General features: G+C 36.7%; 1 long non-coding RNA gene and 2 pseudogenes across 1 annotated transcript; all 3 read left to right on the forward strand.

Moving 5' to 3' along the window:
- The first annotated feature begins 2,204 nt into the window (after positions 1-2,204).
- Positions 2,205-3,111, forward strand: LOC125251151. Its single transcript, XR_007180929.1, has 4 exons — positions 2,205-2,339; positions 2,613-2,638; positions 2,715-2,821; positions 2,931-3,111. It is a non-coding gene; the product is annotated as an uncharacterized LOC125251151 (long non-coding RNA).
- A 2,281-nt stretch (positions 3,112-5,392) lies between these two features.
- Positions 5,393-9,935, forward strand: LOC125250863 (annotated as a pseudogene).
- Positions 9,936-11,617: 1,682 nt separating this feature from the next.
- On the forward strand, positions 11,618-12,954 carry LOC125251859 (annotated as a pseudogene).
- The last annotated feature ends 1,554 nt before the right edge of the window (positions 12,955-14,508 follow it).

The following is a 14,508-nucleotide window of genomic DNA, read 5'->3' on the forward strand; positions in this document are numbered from 1 at the left end:
CTAGGCTACTGAATATATTTGTTGTCGTTGCCATTAATATAGGCTGTGGAATTATAGAGCTGTGAGCAACAGTGGCATTTATTTAACAGCTGATAGCTTTGAGATTTTTTGTTTGTCTGTTTTTGTTGTTTACCATATCTCATTAGATGTGACATGGTTCATATATGATTCAAATCTGAAGAAATGTATATATCATCAGTAAACATTGATTTTGTGATCATTCTCTTAAAAAAAACTCTCTGATTTCATTTGGTTCGAAAAATCACAACTGAATCTACCCTTCTGATGGGATCAGGATAATCCTGTTTTTTTTTTTTTTTTTTATCAAATAGATCCCAAACCAAGTTCAAAGTTTTGAAAAACCCAAGGTTTGATCCAGATCAAATGTAAGATCGGATTACATACTCTGATCTTAGTTCGAAATCCCTCTTTTGCTTTTGAAAAAACAATTTCCAAGAATTGATCCAATCCGTGATCCGAAATTCCACTGGATTACTTTTGAAAAACTGGGCCCTGGTGATCAAAATAAAAGCTCAAGGATTTATCTTTTAAAAAGAAATTAGTACAAAAGTGTTGTCATTTCCATATACTGTTGTGTAAAGTTAGTAACTAATAAAAATTGTCATTTATTTTAGAGTGCATTTGTTACAATATATGGAAATTACTGTCATGAATAATTATATAATATTAAAACATTATTATATTATTATTTTATTAATAATTGTTTGGCATCCTAAAACACAATGTAGACTGAGACTTTATATCACAACTATAAAGATGTTTGTCAATGCTGTTTCTTTGTTCAATTTGCATACTGTATGGCAGGGGTGGAGCCAGACAGTGCAAACATCCGGGGCTTAGCTCAAATCAATATTTGTCCAAAGACATTTTAATTTTCTGTTAACAGCTTTACTGACATGAAAGGAGCTTTTGTTTTAGTATTGTTGTTCAGAAAATGTACATTATTTGACACTGTAATTTGTAAAAGTTTGTTGGGTGTACCTCCTCTAGGGGGGTCCAGGTCATGCCCATAGGGAAATGACAACACTTTTGTACTAATTGCCTTTTAAAAGATAAATCCTTGAGCTTTTATTTTGATCACCAGATCAGCTGATCGCGTGCGTAAATGTGTGCTGCCATCGAGAAACACGGTATTGTTGACCTTGTTTATTACTACAGAAGCTGTTCTTTAGTGTAGCATGTCACATTACCCATCAAAAGCTTGGGGTCAGTAAGATTATTTTTTAATGAATCAATGCATGAATTTATACGTAATGTACATTAATAAATACACTAATCCAAGGAGGGACACATTAAATTGATCAAATATGACAGTTAAGATATGTAATCCACGTAAATATGAAGCAACACAACTGTTTTCAACATTGATAATAATCATAAATGTTTCTTGAGCAGCAAATCATCATATTAGAATGATTTCTGAAGGATCATGTGACACTGAAGACTTGAATAATGATGCTGAAAATTCAGCTTTAATCACAGCAATAAATTACAAATTGTAATACTAGATTTTAAATGATAATAATTGAAATATTACTGTTTATATTGTATTTTTGATAAAATACAATGAATGTACCCTTGGAAAGTAGGTGAATGTGAAATGTCAATGTCAAAAACATTCAAAAAAAATCTTACAGATCCAAACTTATAAATGAATAAGTATATCTTATAAGAATTTTCTGACAGAACTAAAGAGAACAGAATTTTTATTATTCATCTTTACAAATGTCAGTTAATAATAACATGGCTGTTCATTTTTTTTTTTTCTTTTTAATATTGATTTGGGCTAAGCCCCAAATGTTTACACTGTCTGGCTCCGCCCCTGCAGATATGTATGCATCATATTTTAAAAACCAATAAATGAACAGCCTTGTATTGGACAAGACAGATAAATGTGATTAAAAAAAAAAAAAAAAAGATAATTTGTGTAACATTTTTGTACTTTGCACAGAAGCTCTGATGAAAATAGTTCCCCAGTTTTACAGGAACTGAATGATTTGGCAGAATCAGAGAGATTAAACTGTATATGTTACCCATGATGGACAACACAAGTGATTATTCATTTGACACACACCTACCAGCCAAATAAATCTATCAAACTAAAGGTGCTTAGTAAACCTCGGTCTGCGTGTGTCATGTGATGTGATGTGATGAAACGGTGGGATGGACGGTCCACTCCCACGCTTAGAGGTGGATACAGTGTTGCTATAAATAGCCGGATCATTTTATCACTGATCATATCGTCAGTTTTAGTGAATTGACTCTCAGGTTGGGAACAATGTTTGCAAAAGGAGTCATCATCCTTCTCTGCGTCCTAGGTGAGTAATGTAATGATTTCATTCACAAAAACAACTGATATTAGGATGTTGCTAATTTGTCACATGAGGATCTGCAACATATATTGATACTCTGCAACAGTCTAATTTGGTTCATAATGAAGAGTTTCATTGTTTCAGTAATTCACATTCAAGTTCTGTTTTTGTCCAGCAAAACAACATTAAACCTCATTGACTTTCATTGTATGGGCAAAACAACAAGTTAATGTGTTTCATGATAAACTTTAATCCTTGTTTTTCCTTCTTGACAAACAGTGACCATTTCTGATGGAGCAAGAGTGGTGAGTAAATAAAGACTGTAGAATTGCTTCCCTCCAGGTGCAAATAACTCAAGGTTTTTTCTTTTTACGTGACCAGCCTAAATGCGTCCTCCAGCCTCAGAAGTGCCCAAACGCATATCGTCCCGTGTGTGGAACCAATGGGATAACATACATCAGTGAATGCGCTCTGTGTGCTGCGCTCAAGTGAGTTTAAACATGCATGCATTTCCAAACAAATTACTATAGGTTTAAAAATGTTTAGAGTCTGTCACTTTCAAACTTTAATCTTCAATTTAATCTCACTCTTTTTTAGGGCATCAAAGGCAGACATCTTAATCCAGAAAGAAGGCCGGTGTTAAATACACATCTGCAGGAGTGACACAGGAATGGCACCATAATTCAGCTTGACAGACCTTTATTCAGCTACTCATGTCTCATTCATCATGACCTGAATGTGTAACGATTTAATCAATAAATAAATGTCGCATACTGAAGCTGTTCTCTTTAGTTCTGTTTTCTCAATGATAAATGATAAAACAGGTGAAGATTTACTTTCCTAGGTGAAAAAGTACACTTCTATAATGTCAAATCTTCTTTAGTACTTAAGATAATCTTAACAACATGTGTGTACTCAACTGCTATTTTGAGACACTATGGGTTCAAATGTACTATAAGTGGTATCTAAATACATTTTTTAAATACAGAGATAGTATATTAAAAGCACATTTTAGTTCATATTTATTTCATAGTGTCTCAAAATAGAGTACACTTAGATGTTCTCTTAAGAAGTACTGAAAAATAATTTTTAGTATATTAAGTACAAAATTAGTGCACAAAAATAGAGAACTTTAAGTACATTATAGAAATATATATTTTTTTCCACCTGGGTTGAAGGAGGCACCCAAACCATCTAGACAGCAGAATATCATAAAGGGTGTGTGCGCTTTTGACACCCTGATAGATTAATTGTCAGGTTGACTATCTGCAGCCTCAAATCTATCAGTCATCAGTTGGAAACAGGCGCCTCGGGAGTGTGATCAAGCAGACACTGAGACAGTACCATAGTACCATAACATTCTCAAGTTTAAGGAAGAAGGGTCATACTTATACACAAGATAAAGCAGAATCCATGATGTGCAGATAACACAACAGAAAGGAGTTACACAAGGGCAGTCTGACACAAGAATAGTCAAAAGTGGAGCCTAAGAAACAAGAAAATATGAACACACCCAGTACAGGAAACACACAGAAAGCACCTCAAGTGTGTTCCGTTTGACTGTAAGTGCCCTGCGAAGTGGACTTCACAGCGGATTCTTCCATCTAAAGTGAGATTCCAGTCTGAAGGGAGAGATCTCCCTGAAGGGCACTGCAAACAGCACAGGGAATAAGGGAGCATGGATACATCACTTCACAGCACATCTCTCCTGTACTTAATAAGTTTGAATAAAATAAAGGCGGTGAAAATGACTTGAGGCTCTGGCATTATTATTGATTTTTATTAATCCCACATGTGGTTTATATGCGGCTGTTCAAAGTGTGTGTAACACTTCAATTTACAGTGTCCTTGTTACACATTACATGTAGTTACTATAGTAATTACTATAAATGTATAAATTTAACAATACTTTATATTGGTTTACAGAGGTATTTTATATTATCAAACCTAAAACATCACCCATGCACGACTATGTTTGATGACTTTGCAGGGTGTTCAGATGAACTCATTTTGTCAAATGACGTGAACTTCAGTGAACACTGGAGAGACCCTGTTAGTCAGAGCGCAGCTGTTTTAGAGATATTTTAGATGTTTCAGATACAGTACTGTTAAACTATGTTGATTTTATAAAGTTTCCAGTTGTCTTGTAAGAGGTTGAGATATTTCAGATGGAGTGGATGTGATGTGATTCAAATACACGAGTTATCACTTACTGTAAGCCAGGGGCGGCGCTAGGGTGGGCTAAGGGGGCTGGAGCCCCTTTCAGGTTTGAGGTTTCTTAACAGTGCTCTCAAAATATCATTTTTCTAAATGTATCTCTCTATTAAAATATGTTAAACAGTTCAATATCGCTTTTCTACAGTATCCATCATAGGCATCCATACACCGGCAGCGCTTTCTCTCTCTTCTCTCCAACAGCGCGTTCACGCACACCGCAGCTGAACACAGACACGCCTCCTGTCACTCACTCAGAGCAGAGGCAGGCCTCGAGACTCTCGTTCGGTCCGGTTGAAGGGTTTTTGTTATGATATGAACAGCTGATATGACAACTTTAGCACATTTGTCAGCTAAACATTCATTCAGTGTTTCCCAATGACACTGTGCCGTTTACAATTTTTATTAGTAAAGTTAGTAACTAATAAAAATTGTCATTTATTTTAGAATGCGTTTGTTACAATATATGGAAATTACTGTCATGAATAATATTTAAACATTATTATAATATTATTTTATTAATAATTGTTTATTAATAATTGCTCCAGCCCCCTTAGCCTACCCCTAGCACTGCCCCTGGCTGTCACGCCGTTTACTTTCATGTCCTGGTCAGTGGTCAAGCAGAATCAGATGGATCTGTGAGAGGGACGTTGCGTCCATTTTGTCTTCTGGGAATAAGCAATGTGTGAAAAATTAAGGCAAGATGTAGCAATCAAATACCTTTAATTAGACATGATTTCTACAAGTAAATATTTTACAGTCTGCAGCATTTCACTGTTATTTCTAATGACAAATAACGCATTGAAACCAAAGACTATAGAATGAAACGGGATTTCTGAGCGAACATGTCCGATGATGACTACAGCTTCCATGCGTTCTTCATCATGGTGATGAAATACTCGTCGCTGTCAATAGAAGCACTGACCCCGCTGTAATAGTTCACAAACTCCTCCAGCGTCACCTGTCACAGGAAGAAATAAAGGTGCGTTCATGCCATGTCGTAATTACGAGATTAAAACTTGTAAAAAGCGTTCACGTACTCGTAGAACTCGTGGTTACAGCTTGTAAACTGGGAAACGTCTGGGAGTTCCTAGTTCTCCTACTTGTACCATGTGACTGCTGCTGATTCATTTGGGCGTTGACATGAAAAGCCACGAGTTGACATCTCGAAATTACGTTAATTACAACATGGCGTGAACGCAGCATAAGAAACATGAATATACATTTAAAACTCTGGTGTAGAAACAGTTGTCACTCAGACATTGCTAGTAAATGTAACAAACAATTACAAAGAAATGGCAAGTAGCTTAACACATTGAATTAGACGTGAAATTTGCAAGTAGAAAATCATGAAATAGCCTAGTATTTTCTTGTAAAACATCATCTTTTTTAACAACGTACAGAGGGAAATATGTATGGAATATATACTGTAGTTAGGAATACTTAATATTCACCAATACTGCAATGTTTTCTTCTGACTTTTTCTCAGAATTCTGTGATATAAACAATTGCGAGAAAAAAAGTCAGAATTTACAGAGTTTACATCACACAATTCTGACTATAACTCGCACGAGTTTATATCGTGCCATTCTGACTTTATAACTCGCAATTACGAGTTTATCTCACAATTCTGATCTTATAACTCGCAATTGAGTTTATATCGTGCAATTCTGATTTTATAACTTGCAATTACAAGTTTATATCGTGCAATTCTGATTTTATAACTCGCAATTACGAGTTTATTTCGCGCAATTCTGATTTTATAACTCACAATTACGAGTTTATATCGCGCAATTCTGATTTTATAACTCACAATTACGAGTTTATCACACATTTCTGATTTTAGAACTCGCAATTACAAGTTTATATCGTGCAATTCTGATTTTATAACTCGCAATTACCAGTTTATCACGCAATTCTGATTTTAGAACTCACAATTATGAGTTTATCATACAATTCTGATTTTAGAACTCACAATTACGAGTTTTCATTGCGCAATTCTGACTTTATAACTCACATTTACAAGTTTATCATGCAATTCTGATTTTATAACTCACACAAGTTTATATCGCGCCATTCTGATTTTATAACTCGCAATTACGAGTTTATCATGCAATTCTGATTTTAGAACTCACAATTACGAGTTTTCATTGCGCAATTCTGACTTTATAACTCACATTTACAAGTTTATCATGCAATTCTGATTTTATAACTCACACAAGTTTATATCGCACCATTCTGATTTTATAACTCGCAATTACGAGTTTATCATGCAATTCTGAGTTTAGAACTCACAATTACGAGTTTTCATTGCGCAATTCTGACTTTATAACTCACATTTACAAGTTTATCATGCAATTCTGATTTTATAACTCACACAAGTTTATATCGCGCCATTCTGATTTTATAACTCGCAATTACGAGTTTATCATGCAATTCTGATTTTAGAACTCACAATTACGAGTTTTCATTGCGCAATTCTGACTTTATAACTCACATTTACAAGTTTATCATGCAATTCTGATTTTATAACTCACACAAGTTTATATCGCACCATTCTGATTTTATAACTCGCAATTACGAGTTTATCATGCAATTCTGAGTTTAGAACTCACAATTACGAGTTTTCATTGCGCAATTCTGACTTTATAACTCACATTTACAAGTTTATCATGCAATTCTGATTTTATAACTCACACAAGTTTATATCGCACCATTCTGATTTTATAACTCGCAATTACGAGTTTATCATGCAATTCTGATTTTAGAACTCACAATTACGAGTTTTCATTGCGCAATTCTGACTTTATAACTCACATTTACAAGTTTATCATGCAATTCTGATTTTATAACTCACACAAGTTTATATCGCACCATTCTGATTTTATAACTCGCAATTACGAGTTTATCATGCAATTCTGATTTTATAACTTGCAATTACAAGTTTATTGCGCAATTCTGATTTTATAACTCACAATTACGAGTTTATATTGAGCCATTCTGATTTTATAGCTCGCAATCACAAGTTTATATCGTGCAATTCTGATTTTATAACTCGCAATTACAAGTTAATATCTCACAATTCTGATTTTATAACTCACATTACGAGTTTATATCGCGCAATTCTGATTTTATAACTCGCAATTACGAGTTTATCACACATTTCTGATTTTAGAACTCGCACAAGTTTATATCACGCCATTCTGATTTTATAACTCGCAATTACCAGTTTATCATGCAATTCTGATTTTAGAACTCACATTATGAGTTTATCATACAATTCTGATTTTAGAACTCACAATTACGAGTTCTCTTTGCGCAATTCTGATTTTAGAACTCGCACAAGTTTATATCACGCCATTCTGATTTTATAACTCGCACAAGTTTGTATCGCGCAATTCTGATTTTGTAACTCGCAATTACGAGTTTATCATGCAATTCTGATTTTATAACTTGCAATTAAAAGTTTATTGCGCAATTCTGATTTTAGAAATCACAATTACGAGTTTATCGTACAATTCTGATTTTAGAACTCACAATTACAAGTTTATCATATAATTCTGATTTTAGAACTCACAATTACGAGTTTATCGTACAATTCTGATTTTAGAACTCACAATTACGAGTTTATATCGCATAATTCTGTCACGGTGCACACAAGAACAAGATGTTAGGATCCAGTTGCAGCATTTATTATAGGGTAATCCAAGGTCAGAATCCAGAGAACAGGCAAGGTCAAAATCAAATAACAGTCCACAAAAACAGAAAGCCAGAGGTAACAAAAAAGTGCACGCAACAAATACAACAAACACAACTGAGGACAGAAACAACTGAGACTAAATAGACAGACACTAATGAACAAACACAAAACAGCTAAGTGCAATGAACGAGGTTCATGAGTCCAGGAGTGAATTATGGGAAATGAAGTCCAAAACAGTGAACAATAGTCCATGTTGGAGTGCCCTCTGGTGGCTAAACTTGGGCACTCCAATTTGTGATCATGACAAATTCTCACTTTATAACTCGCAATTACGAGTTTATATTGAGACATTCTAATTTTATAGCTCGCAATCACAAGTAATTGGTGACAATATGGGAGTGAGAAAATCAACCGTGAGTAATGTGGTGAAGGCTATGTCAGTAGCACTGGGCAGTCTGATCTCAATTTGTTTCCTTTCCCAAGGATGACCAGACAGCTCAGACTAAGGCCCCGTTTACACGTACATGGTTATTTTGAAAAACGGAGACATTTCCCTTCGTTTGCGCCCTTCGTTTACACGCAAACTGAGAATTCGCCTCTGAAAACGAGTCTTTCTAAAAACTCCGGCCAGAGTGGAGATTTTGAAAATCTTCGTTTGCACGTTTGCATGTAAACTGAGACAAACGGGTGTTTAGGCAGCCAACGTCACAGTATGCGCCAGAGCTCGCACCTATGTTTACATGTGATCATGAAAGCGTTTAGAGTAACAGTCGCATTTATGTTGGTGCAAACTCTTCTCGTGTGTTTGCATTTGCAAATACAGCTGCTCCATTATGTCGAGGATTTTTCCCACTTTAAGAGGAATTCGGGATTCTTTTTCGGGATTCTGATTGGCTTACGTGGGCTTGAGCTGCTCGTTACACTCTTGACGTCATATATACACGGGTACGTGTAAATGAACACTTTTCTGAAAACTGACATGTGTGCACGATGTTATTTTTGAAACCGGAGAGGTTGAAATGTTTATGAAAATAGCCGCCCACCTGTAAACGTAGCCTAAGCATAAGTTTTTTCAAATGGGGAACATGCCTAGCACTATTGGTGCTATTGTACTCATGTGCATATCCAAGCACCTTGTGAAAAGGAGTGGGAGTATGTCAATCGAAAGGAGAGGCACAGCATCAACATTAAACTTGTGGGCAATGCCGACCTCATAATAACCAACTGTGTTGTGAAATGGCCAGGGTCTGTTCATGATGCACGTATTCTAAGAGAAAGTGCACTATACAGAGAGCTTCAATCCCACCGACCAAATGGAATAGTATTGGGAGACAGTGCATATCCACTCCTACCATGGCTAATGACCCCTTTTTCAGTTGCGAACACACCTGAGCAGGAACGCTTCAACTCCTCACATTGCAAAACAAGATGTGTCATTGAACGCTTAAATGGAGTCCTGAACAGACGGTTTGCATGTCTTAACTACTTGCGAGTACAACCCAAGGTGGCATGCAACATATTCCTTGCCTGTATTGTTTTGCATAACATGGCCACCAGGCGTCATGTCCCTCTTGATGACAATTTTGATGGACCTGAGCCTGATGTAGAACCAGAACAGAATGTTCTTACCTAATGAAGGACACACTGGACTTGCAATTAGAGATGCAATTGTGAGAAATTACTTTTAACTAGGCTACTGAATATATTTGTTGTTGTTGCCATTAATATAGGCTGTGGAATTATAGAGCTGTGAGCAACAGTGGCATTTATTTGACAGCTGATAACTTTGAGATTTTTTGTTTGTTTGTTTTTGTTGTTTACCATATCTCAGTAGATGTGACATGGTTCATATATGCTTCAAATCTGAAGAAATGTATATATCATCAGTAAACATTGATTTTGTGATCATTCACTTAAAAAAAAAACTCTGATTTCATTTGGTTCGAAAAATCACAACTGAATCCACCCTTCTGATGGGATCAGGATAATCCTGTTTTTTTGTTTTTTTTTATCAAATAGATCCCAAACCAAGTTCAACGTTTTGAAAAACCCAAAGGGCAGGTTTGATCCAGATCAAATGTAAGATCGAATTACATACTCTGATCTTAGTTCAGAATCACTCTTTTGCTTTTGAAAAACCCATTTCCAAGAATTGATCCAATCCGTGATCCGAAATCCCACTGGATTACTTTTGAAAAACTGGGCCCTGGGCCCGGTTTTTCAAAAGGTTTAATCCGGATAAAATTGATCCGGATTTAGTAATCCTTTTTTTGTGATCCATGATCACGTAATCCAGCTTACTTTTGGAGCCAGTTTTTTAAAGCAACATCGGATTGGATCAATGTGATCCGGATAGGAACTTTTCAGGATCACCAAATCTGGATAACCAGTGCTGGATAACCAGTGCTCAAACAGGATAGGAAATCACAATGTAGAACTATAGATATGTAAAGAGCAACAAGTAGAATAGCCAGTGTGGGGTCAATATAAGTTTATTTTTATTTGAAATGAAAACACACACATTTAAAATAAACTAAAAACAAGAAAAACCCCACCCCATCCTCTTCCAGCAGTCCGCTCATCTGAGACCTACAACACAAACACTGTACATTGAGGATATTTATAACAAGTATCAAGTATAGATGTATTGAATTAAAAAAAAAAGACTTAATGTCAAATACTCCACAATAATTTCAGACTTCCTCATCTGATGTGGAGAGACCAGCTTGTCTGAGCGTAACCTTTAGGAGGCGGATCTCAAGTCTGGCCTTGGTTTGCTGCAGTTTGGTCAGAGTCAGTTGTTCCTCTGCCAGACGAAGCTGTGCTTCTGCCCTTTCAGTCTCTTTTTGCAGAAGTGCCTTGTAATCATCATCTTTGTTTGATGAAGGGCACTTCAAGCCTTTCCTCTGAGATCCTGTGGCAACTACCACTGGCTCAACCAATGAGGATCCAGCTTCTTCCTCAGGAACAGAGCTGAGATTCAATATAAATACGCTCTCTGGATCAGCCTCAGGAGGAATTGGCAGATTCTCCTCCTCCTCCTCAATCCAAGGCTCGCCATCCCCTACAACACCTTGAATACCATGGAGAGCTTGCGACTTCTCACCTCCAATGATGTCGAGGACCACATCTGTGTAATCTCCCTCTTAAATGGCTTGTTGCCTGTTTGTGGGTTTTTGGCTTCAGCATGGTCCTTTGTTGCCCTGGCCTTAAGATTCTTCACCGCAATTTGATTTGGTCTGTGGTCCTCCTCTGGCCAGACCCTATGGCATTCACATTTTCTGTGATTAAAATCCAAACATCATTTTTCTTTTTGTTGGTATCCTTAGCAGAATTAAAACTTCCCACTATTGTTCCATAATGGCACCGAACACCCTCTAGTAGTGAATTGGTTTCAGCAGCAGTGAAGTTACAGCTTCTTGAGTCCATGGTTCCGTTGCTTTACTATAGTGAACATTGTTCATCAATTATAGGCCTTGGGTCCAATTGCCTCAATTGAACACAAGCCAAAACTAATCAGTTGTAATAGGTGTGTTTGAAAAGACCAACTACACAGCCATATAAATCAGCCTTTCTCAGAGGATTCACAGAGAGACAGTGAAATGGCAGGTGTTGTCCACCGCCACCACCACTTCTGACAGGAGAGGATACCGTCAAAGGGTGTATGTTGAACGTACCAAGCCACTGGAGCAATACACCACTGAGGAGCTCTATGTCCGGTTTCGCTTTGGGAAGGCTGATATAGAGTACCTTGTGAACCTTCTCAGGCCAAAACTTCAACACAGAACCCAAAGGAGTCACGGTCTGTCTGTGGAAGACCAGATCCTCATTGCTCTCCGATTTTATGCATGTGGGACTTTCTATCAAGTTGTTGGTGACTATATGGGAGTGGTGAAATCAGCTGTGTGTGATGTGGTGAGAGATGTGTCAATTGCACTGGCCAGCCTGGTCAATGAATTTGTTTCTTTCCCAAAGGACAACCAGATTGCCCAGGCCAAGCGCAGCTTTTTTCTTTTGGGGAATATGCCCAATACTATTGGAGCAATCGACTGCACACATGTGCATATACAAGCACCTCGTGAGAATGAATGGGAGTTTATAAACAGAAAGGGGAGGCACAGCATCAATGTCCAACTTGTGTGTGATGCTGACCTCATCATCACCAACTGCGTTGTCAAGTGGCCTGGGTCTGTCCATGATGCACGCATCCTGAGAGAGAGCGCTCTATATAGAGACCTCCAAACCAACCGACCGGATGGCATAATATTAGGAGACAGTGCCTATCCACTCCTACCATGGCTGATGACTCCTTTTCTAATAGCAAATACACCGGCGCAGGCACGCTTCAACACTGCTCATTGCAGAGCAAGATGTGCAATTGAGCGTTTAAATGGAGTTCTTAAGAGGCGCTTTGCATGCCTTAACTACCTGAGAGCGGAACCACAGAAAGCATGCAACATAACCCTTGCCTGTATTGTCCTGCACAACATCGCTACTAAGCGCAATGTCCCTCTCTGTGCTGACAATGATGCACCTGAGCCCCTTGGAGACCCTAACCAACCTCCTGCATTCTGCCAGAACGAGCAAACAGGACGTGCAACAAGGGACGCAATAGTTAGACACTATTTCTGATTTGGATTTGTTTTGGATTTCAAAAATCAGTGATTGCCATTCTTTGCATTTTTTTTGGTTATTCTGTAATCATTGCATGCATCACTAATAAATATTCTAAAAACAAAAATATTTTCGATTGTGATGAATATATATATATCAATTAGTGACAGAATAAAATTTATTGTTTTTGCTCAATTTTGACAGCTGTTTGGGGGATTATTTTATGAGGCTGAAAGGCTGAATACGTTAAAGCCTACCTAATCACTGTAGCCTGACGGATGAACAAATAAAATTAAAACCTTATGAATAAATAGGATATCTTGTAAGATACTGCATGATCCAAATATAGTATTATTTGATACATTTTTAAAGTTTTCATTACATTTTGGCCATGAAATCCATGCTGAATCCACCCTTCTGATGAGATCAGTTTAATCCAGATTTTTTGGATCAAAGTGATCCAAATCCTACAAAAAAGTTCTGAAAAACCCAAACTAAAGGTTTGATCCGGATCAAAACCAAGATTGGATTACGTGATCTAATCCGATTATGTAATCCGTTTTTTCTTTTGAAAAACACATTTTCAAGATTTGATCCAATCCGTTATCCAAAATCCTAGTGGATTACTTTTGAAAAACCGGGCCCAGTTGTTCAAACGTAATCTGATCGGATTTCGACTATCGGATTGGATAAAATCTTGAAAATCGGTTGTTCAAAAGGAAGAAAGGATTCTGAAATCAGATTAGATCACAAAATCCAATCCTAGTTTTAATCTGGATCAAACCTTCAGTTTGTGTTGTTCAAAACTTGTCAGTAGGATTTGGATAACTTTGATCCAAAAAAACAGGATTATCCTGATCCCAACAGGGGGTAGGATTTCAAGGTGGATTCCAGGAGGAAAATGTAATAAAACTTTAAAACTGGTCAAAAAATACAACATTTATATCATGTAATATACATACACATTTTATTACTCCCTGGTCAGTGCCCTGACTACTGAACTAGGGAGCTGATTGAGACACAGGGTAAGAATTGAGAAGCACCCAATATATTCGGTTCCTGAAATATTCTGTTCCACTGGGTGGCGCTTACGCGAATATTCATGATATCCTCCTATTGTGGGCGTGTCCTTGAAACAACGCGCAAGTGAATGGAACTGAAAATATTAGTACACGCTCCTCAAATCGCATCGGTTTAATGGATTATTTCGAAAAGGTAAATTCCTTTGGAATATAAATCTTTGGAGCTTTGTTTTGATGACAGTCTTCATGCCAGCAGCTACTTAAAGAATGTTATTTTTGTTTAAAATATTATAATTATGATAAGAAAATTATAGTTTAGTTTAGTTTAGTTTTATTTAAAGTTTGACAAGGCAGGATATTGCAGCACAAAACCCTGAAATGTGTCAAACATAACACATACTCAAACAACTTTATGTACCTGATTTAAAACAATTTCAAAAGCAGTCAAATAAAAAAATTCTGATAATAATCATATAATTTATTCTGTGAGGTAATGCAGCACAAATGCACAGAAAAAATAGACAGCTACTTTACAAGATGACGTTATACTTGTTATTATCACCAATGTCATATGGTTTTGTTTTGCTTTTGTGATGTTTCCACATTACACTCATCATCTTGTAAA

The sequence above is a fragment of the Megalobrama amblycephala genome, linkage group LG17 (genome assembly GCF_018812025.1).
Source record: "Megalobrama amblycephala isolate DHTTF-2021 linkage group LG17, ASM1881202v1, whole genome shotgun sequence".
NCBI lineage: Eukaryota > Metazoa > Chordata > Actinopteri > Cypriniformes > Xenocyprididae > Megalobrama > Megalobrama amblycephala.